Raw genomic sequence first — 19,220 nt, 5'->3', positions numbered from 1 at the left:
CCAGAACATACTGTAAATGAAATGATAGCTCTCTATACCATTATCCTATCACTCACTACCCATGCAATGCTTTGCAAGAATCCAGGTATGCTCATGTGTGCAATGGTTGGAGAAATTCTTTGTATTCACATGACAACCATTCATCCTCTTCAAAAATCTAATCTTTATCCTTGACCCCCAAAAAAGGAAGCATACCAGGTCCTCAAACCTTTCAATAATTGAAGCGTTTCAGCTTTTCACAATACAGTGCTCTCTCTTTGGATGAAGGGTTTGGCATACAAAGCAGCGTGCATGCCATTCTGTAGTATCCAGAGAGTGTAGGCCTTCTCCAGGGAGAGAGCAAGGCTGCTCTGGGGGGAGGCACAGTGCCAATTACCTGCTGCTGGGACTAAAAAGAGCTGCAGGGGACGTCAGTGCCCCCTCGGGCCACCATAATGCCACTAGCATCATGATGCCACTACCACCATGATGGCCCCAAGACGCCCCATTATAACGCCTATCTGACATGTTGTAGTCTCCTCTGGGAATGTGGACAGCATGGTCCCCCCTAATAACACACAAGTGATAGACTAGTAATATGAGGTGCAGGGCAATACAGTCAAGGCTCTTCGTTATTACAGGATGTCAATGTACTTTTACTGTAGACAACGTGCCGTTTGTCAACAGTGGTTTGATGCCAGGGTTTTCTCTTGAGACCAAGTTAGAGAGGGACAATGAGGTGGTAAATGAGGCATTTTGTTGTGGATTGGAGGCTTTTAAAACAGTAAGAGAAGCAGAGAGGTTTCTTGGCTTAGAAATAATTGAGTGTCATAGAGAGCCCAACATCATTTTCTGTAATGGTGTAATTCTGTTGCGTTTGGCTCCATACCGCTATAAGTATGGAAATCAAACCAGCACTGACAGTGTATAACTGCATAGTATCTGCGACATCAGGGTAATTGCTAGGTATGGTACTGTAGTTTCCTGTAGATTTACTGTTTTATAATGTACTCCTCTGGAGTTAGGGTTTACAATTACAACATTAGAACTGTAGGCACACAGTACGGAGTAGGACTGCAACACTGCCTCGCTTGGCTGGGAATCCTGAAAAACAGCACTCATACTCCAGAAACCTGTTTTGAAACGGGGAAGTCAACTTCGCTGCCTGGCTTAACCGTGCAAACGTGTCTCTGCCCCATTGTGACAACGTTGTCCACCATGATGTTTGTCATTCTCAATGGTTGTGGGTCCCACGTCGAGTCTGAGGCAAAACGTCGTCCATGTTTCACTTTAGATGTTGTTGTTGTACACTTGAGGCTTTCTAGAAGTGACAGAGGTGGAAGAGAGGAGAAACAGGCAGGTGTACACACAGACATGTACGCTTACAGTACATACAGTACACACGCATGCACACTGCCAGTAACAATTCAGAAGTTTGAACAAATAAATAGGCAGATTTTGCAGACACAGACGAAGTTTGAAGGACATTTTTAATTTTGCATTATTGTTAGTGTTTCAATGGTATTGTGTCCCAAAACCAAGTCACACAAGCATAACTGCAAATAAATCTAACCTGTTGAAATGCAGACCAATTCTCCAACACTGGCATAGAGAGGAGTTGTATTGTTGGGTAATTAATTGCTCCTTGAAGTGTTGAGACGGGGGCCAATACATGTGAGGCGGACAATAAGTGAGCTGCCCAAATCCTGTCCACCCCCCACATAATTCTCTTTACATTATAAATGACCCTCCCATACAGGGATGAATATTGCTCTGCAGACTCTGGCAGTCAGTAGCAAGCTAATGAATGAGAACCACATGTAGATTTTGGACCGACTGCAGGAAAGTCACGATTCTCTTAAACTGAAGCTTTCACTTTCAGGGAATTGAACTTGATCATTGCTTGATTCAACATGCATTAAGACTATGTATGGCTGATTTCACCTCTGTTGAACATTATATCTAATTTAGTTCAGGTTGAATGATGTAGCTAACTGCTTGGTAGTGAGCTGTTGATTAAGCAGTGTTCAAGGGCAGCAGTGACACAAAGGCTTTATTTTGGTTGAAGGGTTCCTGCCACCCACTCTCCCTCCCTCCTCCGCAGCTGCATAGCACCGCGGCGCTTGGCACAAAAAAAAACATCATTCGGGGCACAGTGCACATTTGTTCCTTTTTTTAACCAATCACACCCTCCCCTCCCATCCCTTTCACTTTGCTTCGTGGTACCAGCTTTCTCTATTTATTTATATTTTTCACTGGATTGAGCCACCATGGAATATCCTTTCCTTTTCTCCTCCATCACTCCTTCGCTCCCCCCTCGTTCCATGTTCTGTACCAACAGAGCTACCCCTCCTCACCCCTTTCCTCATCTCATCTCATCTCCTCTTGTCTCGTCTCCTTTCCCCTCCTTTCCCCTCCTTTCCCCTCCTTTCCCCTCCTTTCCCCTCCTTTCCCCTCCTCTCCCCTCCTCTCCTCTCCTCTCCTCTCCTCTCCTCTCCTCTCCTCTCCTCTCCTCTCCTCTCCCCTCCTCTTCCCTTCCCTTCCCATCCCTTCCCTTCCCTCCTCTACCTTCTGCTCCCGTCCTCTCTTCTCCTCTCTCTCTCTCAGATCAAAGGGATTCAGTGTCTCTGTGATGTTGCCCACTCTGGCCTCGTAGTGCTGTGCTGTAAGCTCCTCATCGTACCCAAGGACCTGGCCGTAGCAAAGCCCTCAATGCACATCTGTTATTCAACCAACTGCCCTGGGTCTGTTCCCTGTAACCATCCACCCCCCTGCTCTCCTGGGTCTGTTCCCTGTAACCATCCACCCCCCTGCTCTCCTGGGGCTATTCCCTGTAACCATCCACCCCCCTGCTCTCCTGGGTCTATTCCCTGTAACCATCTACCCCCCTCCTCTCCTGGGTCTATTCCCTGTAACCATCCACCCCCCTGCTCTCCTGGGTCTATTCCCTGTAACCATCTACCCCCCTCCTCTCCTGGGTCTATTCCCTGTAACCATCCACCCCCCTGCTCTCCTGGGTCTATTCCCTGTAACCATCTACCCCCTTGCTCTCCTGGGTCTATTCCCTGTAACCATCCACCCCCTGCTCTCCTGGGTCTATTCCCTGTAACCATCCACCCCCCTGCTCTCCTGGGTCTATTCCCTGTAACCATCCACCCCCCTGCTCTCCTGGGTCTATTCCCTGTAACCATCTACCCCCCTCCTCTCCTGGGTCTATTTCCTGTAACCATCTACCCCCCCTCCTCTCCTGGGTCTATTCCCTGTAACCATCCACCCCCCTGCTCTCCTGGGTCTATTCCCTGTAATCATCTACCCCCCCTCCTCTCCTGGGGCTATTCCCTCTAACCATCTACCCCCCTCCTCTCCTGGGTCTATTCCCTGTAACCATCTACCCCCCTCCTCTCCTGGGGCTATTCCCTGTAACCATCTACCCCCCTCCTCTCCTGGGTCTATTCCCTGTAACCATCTACCCCCCTGCTCTCCTGGGGCTATTCCCTGTAAATGTATACCCCCCTCCTCTCCTGGGGCTATTCCCTGTAACCATCCACCCCCCTCCTCACCACCAACCACTGTCCTCTATCTGAAAAATGGAAACGTCTACTTATGTATGATTGTTTCAAGGCCACTGTGACGGCAAATACATGTTAATCCAGGTTGATTTTAGCACTGGATAAACCCGTCTCTTTAATGCACCGTGTGGTAGCGGCAGTGATGACCCGTCATTCAGGGCAGGTGGGGGGTGCCTGTTCTGCATGTTGTTTTGGGATTAATACATTTCACATATCATCTTGAAAACAATGTAAAAAAAATTGAAAAATCATTGAGGAAATTAAGCCGCATACAAACATGGTCTCTTTTTTGCTTTCTTGAGTAAGGCAGCTCCAAAATTTCAGCCTAGCTCAGTGCTTTCTGTGTTTGTGGGGCAGCCAGTGGAAAATATGGAGCGTAGGAGCTAGTAATGTTCTCTATTTGCGCCGTGATTGGCTCAGTGTTCTGTCACTCATGGGGACACTACCTCACCGCCAAAAGTAAGGCTAGAGCTAAAAAATTCAAGCCCCTTGGGTGCTGCCATAGAGTTACAATAGAAGTGCCCATCCAATAAGGCTCAAAGTCATTGGCCAAAGATAAAATGACGTGAAATCACGTCATATCTACAGTAGCTTTGATTGGATTGAATCAAAATCTTAGCTAGCAGTCATCATCATGAATCAAGTCGGCAAATCCTTTTCAATCCTTGTCATATGAAGAGATATAATGAAGAGAAATTATAGATAAAATGTATAGGTGCGCATCGGCCATTGGACATAAACATTACACAACAAGTTGGAAATTGCAAATTCAACAATGACTGGTTTGGAAGGAATCAGTGGCTAACTGCAAACATTGCAAAGCAATCACTAGTCCGCTATTCAGTGGAGTGGCTGTGTGGTCCCAAGTCTGGATTTAAGTGTCTCTTTTCCAAGCTTAAAAGGATAAACATTCAACATTGGCCATGCTGTCAATGAATCATGATTTCTGCCGTGCTCAAAACAACTGTTAACTCGGAACTGCAAAATCTGACTTCTGTGAGTTTAAGACAACTAGGAACCTGGGAAAAAACAAGCTCAGACTCGGAAATATGTTTTGAACGGTCAACCAACTCGGAATTGTAAACCGGGAACTCGGGCCTCTTTCTAGAACTATGACCTGAAGATCGCTGACGTCGTCAGGATTCAACCTTGTTTTTTTCTGAGTTCCCAGTTGTCTTGAATGCACCATAAATCCAGAGAATGGCACTATGCTGACAAAGTTTGATGACAAAATTTGCCCACGAAGGACCGCCGCACCACCTTCCTATTCAAGTGATCAAAGCACAACAAGGTCCAAAAATGTCTTATATGCTACTGCATAAATTATGTCATATGCCAGGGAGATATGTACAGTCGTGGCCAAAAGTTTTGAGAATGACACAAATATTAATTTTCACAAAGTCTGCTGCCTCAGTTTGTATGATGGCAATTTGCATATACTCCAGAATGTTATGAAGAGTGATCAGATGAATTGCAATTAATTGCAAAGTCCCTCTTTGCCATGCAAATGAACTGAATCCCCCAAAAAACATTTCCTCTGCATTTCAGCCCTGCCACAAAAGGACCAGCTGACATCATGTCAGTGATTCTCTCGTTAACACAGGTGTGAGTGTTGACGAGGACAAGGCTTGAGATCACTCTGTCATGCTGATTGAGTTCGAATAACAGACTGGAAGCTTCAAAAGGAGGGTGGAGCTTGGAATCGTTGTTCTTCCTCTGTCAGCCATGGTTACCTGCAAGGAAACACGTGCCGTCATCAATGCTTTGCCCAAAAAGGGCTTCACAGGCAAGGATATTGCTGCCAGTAAGATTGCACCTAAATCAACCATTTATCGGATCATCAAGTACCAACACATCCTCCGAGAGCAACTTCTCCCAACCATCCAGGAACAGTTTGGTGACGAACAATGTCTTTTCCAGCATGATGGAGCACCTTGCCATAAGGCAAAAGTGATAACTAAGTGGCTCGGGGAACAAAACATTGATATTTTGGGTCCATGGCCAGGAAACTCCCCAGACCTTAATCCCATTGAGAACTTGTGGTCAATCCTCAAGAGGCGGGTGGACAAACAAAAACCCACAAATTCTGACAAACTCCAAGCATTGATTATGCAAGAATGGGCTGCCATCAGTCAGAAATGTAATCATTGAATATTGTAAGAGCTTTAATTGTCTGCTTATATGCCCCCTTTATTTATCGTGCGGTTCTGTCTTGGGGTATAGGGAAAATACTGTAAGAACGGCCCATGTTCGGAATTCTGTCGCTGTACATTTCAAAAGTGCTGAACAAATAGTTATATTGACTACGTCCATCCTGGCTCGCTCATTAATGTCTTAATCAAAATTACGGATCGCCTCTTATCCGCTTGTCGTCCCCTTATCCCATAGTTTGTACATCTCAATTGTCATTAGAAACCACATTTGTTTTCAACCTCTTCAGGATCGGACCCAATACATCATCTTTGAAATACAACAGAAAGGCCATAATGTACTATTCCAGCCCAGGCACAATTCTGATTTTGGCCACTAGATGGCAGCAGTGTATGTGCAAAGTTTTAGACTGATTCAATGAACCATTGCATTTCTGTTCAAAATGTTGAATCAAGACTGCCCAAATGTGCCTAATTGGTTTATTAATACATTTAAAAGTTCATAACTGTGCACTCCTCAAACAATAGCATGGTATTCTTTCACTGAAATAGCTACTGTAAATTGGACAGCTTTCTGCCCATATGAGATATGTCTATGTCCTGGGAAATGTTCTTGTTACTTACAACCTCATGCTAATCACATTAGCCTACGTTAGCTCAACCGTTCCACGGGGGGGGGGGGACACCAATCCTGTAGAGGTTAGCAAGTCAGCCATATCAGCTATATATTTTTGTTTCGCTGCCAGACAAGGCTCCGCAGATAGTCAGGTGTAGCAGTGGTAAGGTGTTGGGAATAGTGTTGGGACTCTGCTGTTGGGACAGCTTTATGTAGGCCCTAACAGTTTGTGGGTACCGTTTGTCACCGTTAAAGTGCAATTAATGTATTATTGAGTGTTGTGTTGTGTTTTGTAGTGGCTTTGCTGGCATGCATCCCCATTTTTGTGGGTTTGCACCACCAAGATTTACATGCTAAAATCGCCACTGAGTAGCGTGTGTTCTGCCTCCATACTAGTCGTAGGACAGCTGGGAATTCTATTGGGCCAGGATAGCCTGGTCCCAGATCTGTTCATACTGTCTTGCCAAAGACAATGACCATAGAAGTTGGAATCCTCGGTCTGATGAAGTTCCACCACGACCGAAACATTACAGTTTTTAATGAATTAATTGAGTATTTAATGGAGAAGCATGTCACATCTCCACCACTTTCTTTTTTCCTTTGTTTTGTTTTGTTTTCACCCTTTTTCTCCACAATTTCGTGGTATCCAATTGGTAGTTACAGTCTTGTCCCATCGCTGCAACTCCCGTACGACTCGGGAGAGGCGAAGGTCGAGAGCCATGCGTCCTCAGAAGCATGACCCTGCCAAGCCACACTACTTCTTGACACACTGCTCGCTTAACCCGGAAGCCAGCCGCACCAATGTGTCGGAGGAAACACTGTCCAGCTGTCAACCGAAGTCAGCTTGCAGGCGCCCGGCCTGCCACAATGAGTCGCTAGAGCATGATGGGACAAGGAAATTCCTGCTGGCCAAACCCTCCCCTAACCCTGACGACACTGGACCAATTGTGCGCCGCCTCATGGGTCTCCCGGTCACGGCCGGCTGTGACACAGCCTGGGATCGAACCCTGGGCTGTAGTGACGCCTCAAGCAATGCAGTGCCTTAGACCACTGTGCCCCTCGGGAGGCCTCACCACTTTCTTTTCCATCGGAGTCAGCAGATCTGGGATCAGGCTAGGGACAGCACATCTCTCTACTGTAGCTTTATCCCTGACACAGCTGGTTAGGCTGCGGAGGACACGTTGGCATGGATGACAGTAGGAGGAGCATCATGGTATGTGTCACTGTCTGGAGGTGACATGCATTGTCTTTTACTGTGACAGCTATGTACACTGACCTGTCTATTACTGTACATGAAAAACCCTCACAGTACAGAAGAGCGAGTCATGTCTACACTGCATGCCATATCAGTGCATTGAAAACAAATCACAATTCTACTGTATGGCCATATGTGTTCATTATGTATGTGTGTAGTGTATGGTATATGCAGTACTGTATATATAAATGCACTGCATTCTTACTTATGCATGTAATGTTTTGTGTCATTTATGTATGCACAGCATATTTCAGCCTACGTGTGTATACAGTACATGTGTGCGTTGATATGTATCATGTACTGTATGTATAAATGCCTATATATAAATATCAACATAATGGCTTATTTTGACCTCCGACCAATGAGACATGGAGTCTTTGGGGCTGCTAGAGAAAGATAGCTTGGGGCAAGGCGTTGTGTCTGTGGTACAGGCTTGGGGAGGGGAGTCTTGCCCTGTTGATTTGTTCCAGTTTGTTAGAGCACCAAGATGAGGCAGCAGTGTCTGTGTTGTTTCAGTCTGCCACTTTATTAGACGTGCTAGTATGCGCTCAGGAGGCTGGTTATTCTGACCAGGAGGGAGACAGCACAAGTAAAATGGTGTTTGATCTCCAGTAATATTTGCTAGATTTATGTAGGTTAGTTCTAAGAAAAAGGGACCACATTCTACAGGTTTTTGGAGGGAGAAAACCGACTGTGATTTCTATTGAAGAGAGTGAACACCTCATCTGAAGGGGATATTGTGTATTTCCATTGTTTGGGATTTTTTTGTTGTTGTGTGTGTGTGTGTGTGTGTGTGTGTGTGTGTGTGTGTGTGTGTGTGTGTGTGTGTGTGTGTGTTAGCAATGTAAACAGAGCTGAGCAGTAGGATTGTCTGTCCGGTGGTTTACCCCCCTCCCCATGCTGTGGGAGTTTGGATGGTGGATCTCCACAGCGTGGCGTGCCCAGCATCCATCACAGTGATTGGGGTCCTGGCGAGTCGACCCAGCATCTCTCTACCATGCCAGCTCCATATGCTGTATCCAGCTGTTCCTTCTCCCTCCCTGGCCCTCCCCTCCCCGGCGCAGGCAGGCAGCTAGCTCTACCCCTCTACACCTCACCATCACCCAGCCGCCCCATCTCCCATTTCGCCCGTCTCTAACATCTCCCCAAGCCCACCTATCAGACCCGGTGAAGATCGGCACCCACAGATTTTCGGGATGATGCAAATTGGGAGACGACAGCAAACATGGCCGCCGGGGGAGTAAGGACGGTCCCACCCCCCTTCAGGGCTCCTGGCACGGCATCGTGCGGAACAGAGAGATTGCATCCGCATATCTTTTGATAGCAGAGAGATTGGAGAGAGCACGGTATCTGTGTTTATGCCAGAGAAAGTGTTTGAGAAGCTGAGGAAGGTCAAGACAGACAAGCTGCTTCCCAAATGGAGCACTATTCCTGATTTAGTGCACTGAAGATGGTGCCATTTGGGACACTGGGGATTTCTTTTGGGGGGGGGGGTGCTAGGAGTCGTTTTGGTGGAGGGTCTAAATAATGTGAAGGGGAAGATAATGTGAAGGGAGGAAGATTCATGTTTCAAGTTTTAATGTCACGTGCACAAGTACAGAAAGGAGGGGAGGTGGGGATGTTAGAGATGCAGAAAATACTACATCTCTGCTTTGATCAGTGTTGATAGAGGAGGAGGAGGAGGAAGAAGATGAAGGTGAAGAGGAAGAGGAAGGAGGAGGAGGAGGATAGACATCTTGTACTAACTAATGGTCATACTGTATGCCATTTGGAAGATGTCTCTTTTGCATGACAAGTAGACTTTTTCTCTGTGCCATGTTTGTGTTGACATGACATCATCATGACAGCAGGATTCTATCTCTTCCTCTAATGGACCAAGCAGACTGAGGAGCAACACTACAACAGTCTTTTCAGGTTGTTTTTTGGAATCGAGATGATGATGCAGGTTATTGATGATGCGGGTTATTTTTTATTAAATCCCGCGTTAGACCTTGAGACAACTTCCTGTGAAGTTCCTTTGTCTTGAGAAGTGCTGCCTCGGTGTGCCAGATTCTCTTTGTTCCCTTTTGTTTAGCTCCCAGAACAAAGGCACAGACCAGGGGCAGTGTAGTGGGGGGGGGGGTCCGAGAGAAGGGCCAAGACCTTGTCATCTTAGTCGGCCCCTGAGCCTCAAACTCTGCCCACCATGGAAGAGCAACTCATGGGGTCAGGTTCAGTCAGAGGTGGGGAATTGGAGCTTCGATGGGAGTCCAAAAGCTATACCCTGATTGGCTCCTCCACACGTTATTCAAATATGCCACCCTTAAACACCCTCAAAGCCTGTATATATCATCTTGTGTTATAAGTATGTCTTTGTGCTTGGCGCCAGATGTTCAAAGAGCATATAGAAAAGCTTAGGGACGACAATAACCATTAGAATCATATTACAGTGTGTCTAGTGGTGGCTCAGGGCCACAAACTGCAATTCAAAATATTTATTTTCGAGACTCCTCTGCGCAGTGGGAAGGAATCAAAATTCATTTGAACAGAAGCTAGTTTTCTTTTGGGTTGTTTATGCCATTTAGGGAGCAAGTGTTCAGCCCTAGAAAACCTATTTACAGAACTAAAGCGCCAAGTGTGTCTGACTGCAAGGCTCATTTAGCGCTGCACAATAGCTGATGCCCACTTGGTGCTGGAAGGTGCTGGATGTTGTTGGGTGCTAGCAGACATCAGAGGTGCCCAGCACCGTAGACAAATGACTGTATTAAGAGAGAGGTGTAGATGGGCCTTGATTAGATTGATCCATATGCTGGAATGATCAATGTTCAATTTGATGCTACCTGACCTGAGAAGTTCATCAATCGCCATGACCTTTACTTTCCTTTACAAGTTATATTCCTCTCTTGTTCTCTCTCCTCGACGTTTCACTCTGTTAAACAAAATGGCTCTTTCACTATCTTAAGCAAATGCCACGCAGTGGAATGTAAACGGTGTACATATGGTGTAATAGCTGCTAAACTGATAGGTGTGTAGAGTAGGTCTGTAGGGATGCCACAGGATAGGTGACAGGATAGGTGACCGGATAGGTGACAGGATAGGTGACAGGATAGGTGACAGGATAGGTGACAGGATAGGTGACAGGATAGGTGACAGGAAAGGTGACAGGATAGGTGACAGGATAGGTGACCGGAAAGGTGACCGGATAGGGGACAGGATAGGTGACAGGAAAGGTGACAGGATAGGTGACAGGATAGGTAACAGGATAGGTGACAAGATAGGTGACAGGATAGGTGACAGGATAGGTGACAGGATAGGTGACAGGATAGGTAACAGGATAGGTGACAAGATAGGTGACAAGATAGGTGACAAGATAGGTGACAGGATAGGTGACAGGATAGGTGACAGGATAGATAAGAGGACCGGGGCAGTTTGACAGTGTCACATGTTCCAATGAAGAGGTTCTGACAGACTGACAGACTTTTAGAGTGGAGCCTGGGTATCATGGTCCTGTTGCATCCTCCTCATAGCATGCTGCTGTACCTTAACTCAGGCTTTCCCAAACTCGGTGACAATGTAGGACTTTGTGTTACCATACTATACATAAGACAGTGACAATGTAGGACGTTGTGTTACCATACTATACATAAGACAGTGACAATGTAGGACGTTGTGTTACCATACTATACATAAGACAGTAACAGTGTAGGACTGTTTTCCATACTTAAGACAGTAACAGTGTCGGACTTCCTACATAAGACAGTAACAGTGTAGGACTTCATACATAGGACAGTAACAGTGTAGGACTTCATACATAGGACAGTAACAGTGTAGGACTGTTTTCCATACTTAAGACAGTAACAGTGTAGGACTTCATACATAGGACAGTAACAGTGTAGGACTTCATACATAAGACAGTAACAGTGTAGGACTTCATACATAGGACAGTAACAGTGTAGGACTTCATACATAGGACAGTAACAGTGTAGGACTTCATACATAGGACAGTAACTGTGTAGGACTTCATACATAGGACAGTAACAGTGTAGGACTTCTTACATAGGACAGTAACAGTGTAGGACTTCATACATAAGACAGTAACAGTGTAGGACTTCATACATAGGACAGTAACAGTGTAGGACTTCATACATAGGACAGTAACAGTGTAGGACTTCATACATAGGACAGTAACAGTGTAGGACTTCATACATAGGACAGTAACAGTGTAGGACTGTTTTCCATACTTAAGACAGTAACAGTGTAGGACTTCATACATAGGACAGTAACAGTGTAGGACTTCATACATAAGACAGTAACAGTGTAGGACTTCATACATAGGACAGTAACAGTGTAGGACTTCATACATAGGACAGTAACAGTGTAGGACTTCATACATAGGACAGTAACTGTGTAGGACTTCATACATAGGACAGTAACAGTGTAGGACTTCTTACATAGGACAGTAACAGTGTAGGACTTCATACATAAGACAGTAACAGTGTAGGACTTCATACATAGGACAGTAACAGTGTAGGACTTCATACATAGGACAGTAACAGTGTAGGACTTCATACATAGGACAGTAACAGTGTAGGACTTCATACATAGGACAGTAACAGTGTAGGACTTCATACATAGGACAGTAACAGTGTAGGACTTCATACATAGGACAGTAACAGTGTAGGACTTCATACATAGGACAGTAACTGTGTAGGACTTCATACATAAGACAGTAACTGTGTAGGACTTCATACATAGGACAGTAATAGTGTAGGACTTCATACATAGGACAGTAACAGTGTAGGACTTCATACATAAGACAGTAGTAGACACTTAGTTTCCTGTAGTAAATGGTGGTGGAGAGTTACTGCATTTACAATGACCTGTCTTGGAAAATAAGTGACCTCTATGTCACTGAATCATGGTTAGAATGACAATTTCCCCTCAATAACGTTGTTAATGGTTTCATGTGAATGTAGCCACGTTCAGTCGAGGTCCTTCCATGTCCCTGTGTGTGTGTGTGTGTGTGTGTGTGTGTGTGTGTGTGTGTGTGTGTGTGTGTGTGTGTGTGTGTGTGTGTGTGTGTGTGTTCGTCCGACGGGTGGCTCAGGCTACACCCGAGTGTTGTTCTCTCAGCTCAGATCAGACTTACACCTCCAGGGAGGGAGGGATGGCGGGAGGGAGGGAGGGATAGAGGGAGGGAGGGAGGGAGGGAGGGAGGGAGGGAGGGAGGTGGAGAGAGGGGGAGGGAGGGAGGGAGGGAGGGAGGGAGGGAGGGAGGAGGGAGGGAGGGAGGGAGGGAGGGAGGGAGGGAGGGAGGGAGGGGGAGGGAGGGAGGGAGGGAGGGACGGAGGGGAGGAGGGAGGGAGGGAGGGAGGGAGGGAGGGAGGGAGGGAGGGAGGGAGGGAGGGAGGGACAGTGGGAGAGAGGTAGGGACAGAGGGAGGGAGGGACGGAGGGAGGGAGGGACGGCGAGAGGGAGGGAGGGACAGCGGGAGGGAGGGAGGGACAGCGGGAGGGAGGGAGGGTGGGAGGGGTGTGGTCTGATCTGAGCTGATAGAACAACACTCGAGTGTAGCCAGAGCCTCACGTCGGACACACACACACACACACACACACACACACACACACACACACACACACACACACACACACACACACACACACACACACACACACACACTTCATTGATCTGGTATTTTCTATTCACAACTGCTCCCTGGTCTCTGCTTCCTTCTCTCTGTCATATTCATCTCTTAGAGACAGAGGAATACTACCGGGGCATTCTGCAGAAGTTGGCTTTGGAAAATTAGGGCCATAAATGTTTGATGTTGTGAGGCATTTGAAAAGGATAGGCTTGAAAGAGATATGCTGCAGTTTAGAATTCACCCCACACTTTTCACAATAATAAAAAGACGAGGAAATAAAATGCCCTTTTTTGAACTATCCAAATACCAGTGGATCTGCTCAATCGGCACGATTAGCTCTGAGAATTTGGCTCATGTTTGCCTCATATTGAGCCTTATGGGACCATGACCTCAACCTCCTCAATCCCAGTGTCCATTTCTACATCCCCCAAACCCTCCATCAAATCCCATGTATTGGCTGTGCCTGCTCTGTTCCCCCTTTGGCTTGCACCCTTTCCTGTTGAGTCCATGGCTGTGTCCCAAATGGCACTCTCTTCCCTATTTTCTGCACTACATTTAATGACCAGGGCCTGGTTTCCCGATAGCGATGGAATTTAGGCTTACGAGTGTTTTAACGATGCATTGTTCCTACAACAGCAGAAGATGTAACAGGTGTTTCCTAAAATACCACACAGAGAGAACGTTCGCTTTAGTGCGTCATTGAGACGTGTCAATAATGAAAGGATCGAAGCAAAGGCAATGCTGCTCCCGGATCAACTTTCTCCACTCAAATCTTACCTTAACATTAGTATTGTTCCACAATGCTGATGACGGATTAGCTTCTAGAGGGATATTACCACCTATGGCTGCAAATATTTAGGCAGATTATTCTAATGCTTGTAAGCATTATCCTATGAAAATGCACAAAATCAAGATTTGGCAGATCATTGCGCACGTTGTTACACATCATGGAATATATATATTTTTTTAATTTTTTTATTTAACCTTTATTTAACATATTTACAATGACGGCCTACGCTGGCCAAACCCAGACGACGCTGGGCCAATTGTCCGCCTCCCTATTGGACTCCCAATCATGGCCAGTTGTGATACAGCCTGGATATTGAGGGGAAAATTACAGACAGTAGCCTACAATTAGCTAAATAGAACTCAATTGAATTCACATTAAATAGATTTTAATATGACTGAAATATATAGGCAAGTAGCCTACGCTGTAGGCCTATATCTTTTAATGTGGTCTTCTCAGTTTTCATTTGAAGCATCTTTTTATCCTTGGTTTGTAACAAATGCAAAGACATTGGCAACTTTGTATTCGTACTCAATTTTGTTCTGAAGTTATCGGCCATCACGAAGAGACAGATAAACGTCTTGATTCTGTGTTTAGCGGAGATCTTCTGTGTATAAAGAGCAAAAAAGCATCTAACGACGCACTTAGCTGTTCTACGAGTGGTCTGACGCAGTCGGTAAATAGTCTTTTTCAAGTGCAACTTTAGTAACAATGGTTTTAGGAAACAGCTCAGAGATTTAACGATGTTCCTGCGAAAGTTCTAACGATGAGCTTAGTGTTAAGATGCTTTTGGGAAACCAGGCCCAGGGCCCGTAGGGAGCCACATAGGGCTCTGGTAAAAAGAAGTGCACTACATAGGCAATAGGGTGCAATTTGGGACGCAACCCACTGCTCATCTTTTTATGCAAGCCTTTCTCTGCCTTAAACATGCTTCAGGTGGGATATCTGCAGCGAGAAGGGAAAACAATGGAAGCAGTCAGACATAGTAAGACTAATGGATTCTGCTTCCTATCCACCTTCACTTTTCATGTAGAGAAGTATTCTGCTACAGCCCAAGCATGACATTGATACATTTAAAAATATGAAATCTCTCATTTCTAAGGGAGATGACAAAACCAATTTCAATCTGAGGCTTTTGAATCAGCATTTTCTTTTGAAATTCATACAGTGCCTTCAGAAAGTATTCACGTCCCTTTACTTTTTCCACATTTAGTTGTGTTACAGCCTGAATTTTAAATGGATTAAATTGTTTTGTTTTTTTCACTAGCCCACACACAATACCCCAATATGTCAAAATGGAAATGTGTTTTAGAAAATGTTACACATGTATTAAAAATGAAATGCTGAAATGTCTTGAGTTAATAAGTATTCAACCCCTTTGTTATGGCAAGCCTAAATAAGTTAGGGGGGGTAAAAATGTGCTTAACAAGTCACATAATAAATTGCATGGATACACTCGGTGTGCAATAGTGTTTAACATGATTTTTGAATGAGGCATACAATTATCTGTAAGGTCCCTCAGTCGAGCTGTGAATTTGAAACACAGATTGAACCCTAAAGACCAAGGAGATTTTCCAATGCCTCACAAAGAAGGTAGATGTGTAAAAAAAAAAAAGCAGACATTGAATATCCCTTTGAGCATGGTGAAGTTATTAATTACACTTTGGGCCGTGTATCAATACACCAAGTCACTACAAAGATACAGGCGTCCTTCCTAACTCAGTTGCCGGATGTGATAGGAGAGAACTGAGGATGGACTAACAACATTGTAGTTACTCCACAATACTAACCTAATTGACAGAGTGAATAGAAGGAAGCCTGTACGGAATAAAAATATTCCAAAACATGCATCCTGTTTGGAATAAGGCACTAAAGTTAAACTGCAAAAAATGTGGCAAAGAAATTATCTTAATGTCCTGAATACAAAGTGTTATGTTTGGGTTCAAATCCAACACAACACATCTCTGAGTACCACTCATATTGTCAAGCATGGTGGTGTTATGGGTATGCTAGTCATCAGCAAGGACTAGGGAGTTTTTATGATAAAAAGAAATGGAATAAAGCTAAGCACAGGCAAAATCCTAGACGATAACCTGGTTCAGTCTGCTTTCCACCAGACATTGGGAGACAAATTCACCTTTCAGCAGGACAATAAACTAAAACATAAGGCCAAATATACACTGTAGTTGCTTACCAAGATGACATTGAACATTCCTGAGTGGCCTAGTTACAGTTTTGACTTAAATTGTCTTGAAAATCTATGGCAAGATTTGAAAAGGGCTATCTAGCAATGATCAAAGTTAACCAAGAGCTTGAAGAATTTAAAAAATAATAATGTGCAAATATTGTACAATCTAGGTGTGCAATACTCTTCCAGACTTACCCAGGAAGACTCCCAACTGTAATGGCTGCCAAAGGTTATTCTAACATGTATTGAATACTTATCTAATCAAGATATATTCGTTTCATTGTTTCTTCCACTGACGTTACAGAGTATTTTGTGAAGAGCGTTGGTAAAAAAAAAAGACAATGAAATCCATTTTAATCCCACTTTGTAACACAACAAAATGTGAAAAAGTAAAGGGGTGTGAATACTTTCTGAAGGCACTGCAGTGTTTATGTTTTAATGGTGTTTATGTTTTTAATCTGTTTTATAGAGAAGGTATTTTAGTTTGATTCTCTAATCCCAACAGTGATTTGTGAAATGGCTTATCCAGGGACAAGTACTGATTTATCCCATCCAAACCAATAGGTGTACTTCTCTGCCTACTGTACTCTGCCTACTGTGCTGTCAGTCACTCCCTCACAATGGCTGAAGAATAATGTCTCATCCCTGTCTTCTCTCACCTATTTGCAGCTCAAGCGTTTATTTATTCATTTGATTTATTAAAGAGGACCACAATGGAAATACGTTTTCTAACTTTTTTTGTGCCATACTCAATGATTTTAAATGCATTATCCACATGCGTGTCTGCATTGCGTAAATAAATCTATCTAAATGCTTCAATGCACATAAACTGACTTCATCCTATTTCTGCAGTGCTTGGTGTTTTCATAAACATTTTAAGAACACCCCATGGGATACGGCCATAGTGAAGTCTAGAATACTTTTTCCAGCTTTAAAAAAGCAGGAGTGGGGCCAGGGTATCATGCAGAAAAATAAGAGTTTAAGGGTTTCTTTAACCTCCCATATTACATTTACATTTACGTCATTTAGCAGACGCTCTTATCCAGAGCGACTTACAGTAGTGAATGCATACATTTCAATTCATTTCATCCCTTTTTATTTTTTTCCTCGTACTGGCCCCCCGTGGGAATCGAACCCACAACCCTGGCGTTGCAAACACCATGCTCTACCAACTGAGCCACAGGGAGGCCAAAACAACATTTTAAACATTTTAGTCATTTAGCAGACGCTCTTATCCAGAGCGACTTACAGTAGTGAATGCATACATTTCAAACATTTTTTCTCGGTACTGGTCCCCCGTGGGAATCGAACCCACAACCCTGGCGTTGCAAACACCATGCTCTACCAACTGAGCCACACGGCTCAGTTGGTAAAGTGTGTGCAAATAGCGTTTCCTCTCTTCTCAAAGGAATATAAACAACTATATTACTACATTTGGTTTGCTGTATCATATTAAGTGACTGTTCAGGCGATTTGAAAGCTTACCCTGTACCAAAGGGCCTGATGTGTTGAATATTCCATTCTGTGTAGTTAAGCAGCAAAATGTGCTTCAGAGGCTCTTTTTGGACAGTTTGTGGGTAAATTGGTTTGGAACAGACCCCTGGTGCAGCTAGGGCTTTCTCCGTTCCGGCTCTTCGTTGATGACTGCTTAGATTAAATGGCCGGTCTTGGCTGAAATTCATGGCTTTGCAGTTTAGAGCTGTATGTACAGTGGATTTAAAAAGTCTACACACCCCTGTTAAAATGCCAGGTTTTTGTGATGTAAAATAATGAGACAAAGATAAATCATGTCAGAACTTTTTCCACCTTTAATGTGACCTATAACGTGAACAATTCAATTGAAAAACAAACTGAAATCTTTGAGGGGGAAAAATAAAAAATAAAAAACTCACAATAACCTGGTTGCATAAGTGTGCACACCCTTAAACTAATACTTTGTTGAAGCACCTTTTGATTTTATTACAGCACTCAGTCTTTTTGGGTAGGAGTCTATTAGCATGGCACGTCTTGATGTGGCAATATTTGCCCACTCTTCTTTGTAAAAGCGCTCCAAATCTGTCAGATTGCGAGGACATCTCCTGTGCACAGCCCTCTTCAGATCACCCCAGAGATGTTCAATTGGATTCAGGTCTGGGCTCTGGCTGGGCCATTGCAAAACGTTAATCTTCTTCTGGTGAAGCCATGCTTTCGTGGATTTGGATGTGTGCTTTGGGTCGTTGTCGTGCTGAAAGGTGAACTTCCTCTTCATCTTCAGCTTTCTAACGGACGCCTGAAAGTTTTGTGCCAAAATTGTCTGGTATTTGGAACTGTTCATAATTCCCTCCACCCTGACTAAGGCCCCGGTTCCAGCTGAAGAAAAACAGCCCCAAAGCCTGATGCTGCCACCACCATGCTTCACTGTGGGTATGGTGTTCTTTGGGTGATGTACAGTGTTGTTTTTGCGCCAAACATACCTTTTGGAATTATGGCCAGAAAGTTCAACCTTGGTTTCATCAGACCATAACACATTTTCCCACGTGCTTTTGGGGGACTTGATGTTTGTTTTTGCAAACTTCAGCCGGGCTTGGATGTTTTTCATTGTAAGAAAAGGCTTCCGTCTTGCCACCCTACCCATTGCCCATTCCTATGAAGAATACGGGAGATTGTTGTCACATGTAGCACACAGCCAGTACTTGCCAGAAATTCCTGCAGTTCCTTTAATGTTGCTGTAGGCCTCTTGGAATCCTCCCTGACCAGTTTCTTCTCGTCTTTTCATACATTTTGGAGGGACGTCCAGTTCTTGGTAATGTCTCTGTGGTGCCATATTTTTCCACTTGATGATGACTGTCTTCACTGTGTTCCATGGTATATGTAATGCTTTGGAAATTCTTTTGTACCCTTCTCCTGACTGATATCTTTCAACAATGAGATCCCTCTGATGCTTTGGAAGCTCTCTGCGGACCATGGCTTTTGCTCTGAGATGCAACTAAGAAAATGTCAGGAAAATCCTACTAGAACAGCTGAACTTTATTTGTGATTAATCAGAGTCACTTTAAATGATGGCAGGTGTGTAA

The 19,220-nt window shown here is 44.5% G+C and overlaps 1 protein-coding gene and 1 non-coding gene across 3 annotated transcripts in view; one reads left to right on the top strand and one right to left on the bottom strand.

The window, feature by feature from the left end:
• LOC106574938 (interleukin-1 receptor accessory protein-like 1-B) overlaps window positions 1-19,220 on the top strand; it is a 332,683-nt gene that overhangs the window by 61,440 nt on the left and 252,023 nt on the right. The window lies entirely within an intron of this gene.
• Window positions 17,282-17,356, bottom strand: trnaa-ugc (transfer RNA alanine (anticodon UGC)). Its single transcript has one exon. It is a non-coding gene; the product is annotated as a tRNA-Ala (tRNA).

This window comes from Salmo salar, chromosome ssa16, assembly GCF_905237065.1.
Source record: "Salmo salar chromosome ssa16, Ssal_v3.1, whole genome shotgun sequence".
Lineage (NCBI taxonomy): Eukaryota > Metazoa > Chordata > Actinopteri > Salmoniformes > Salmonidae > Salmo > Salmo salar.
The sequence above is the reverse complement of the archived record's forward strand: the minus strand, read 5'-3'. Positions and strand labels throughout refer to the sequence as shown.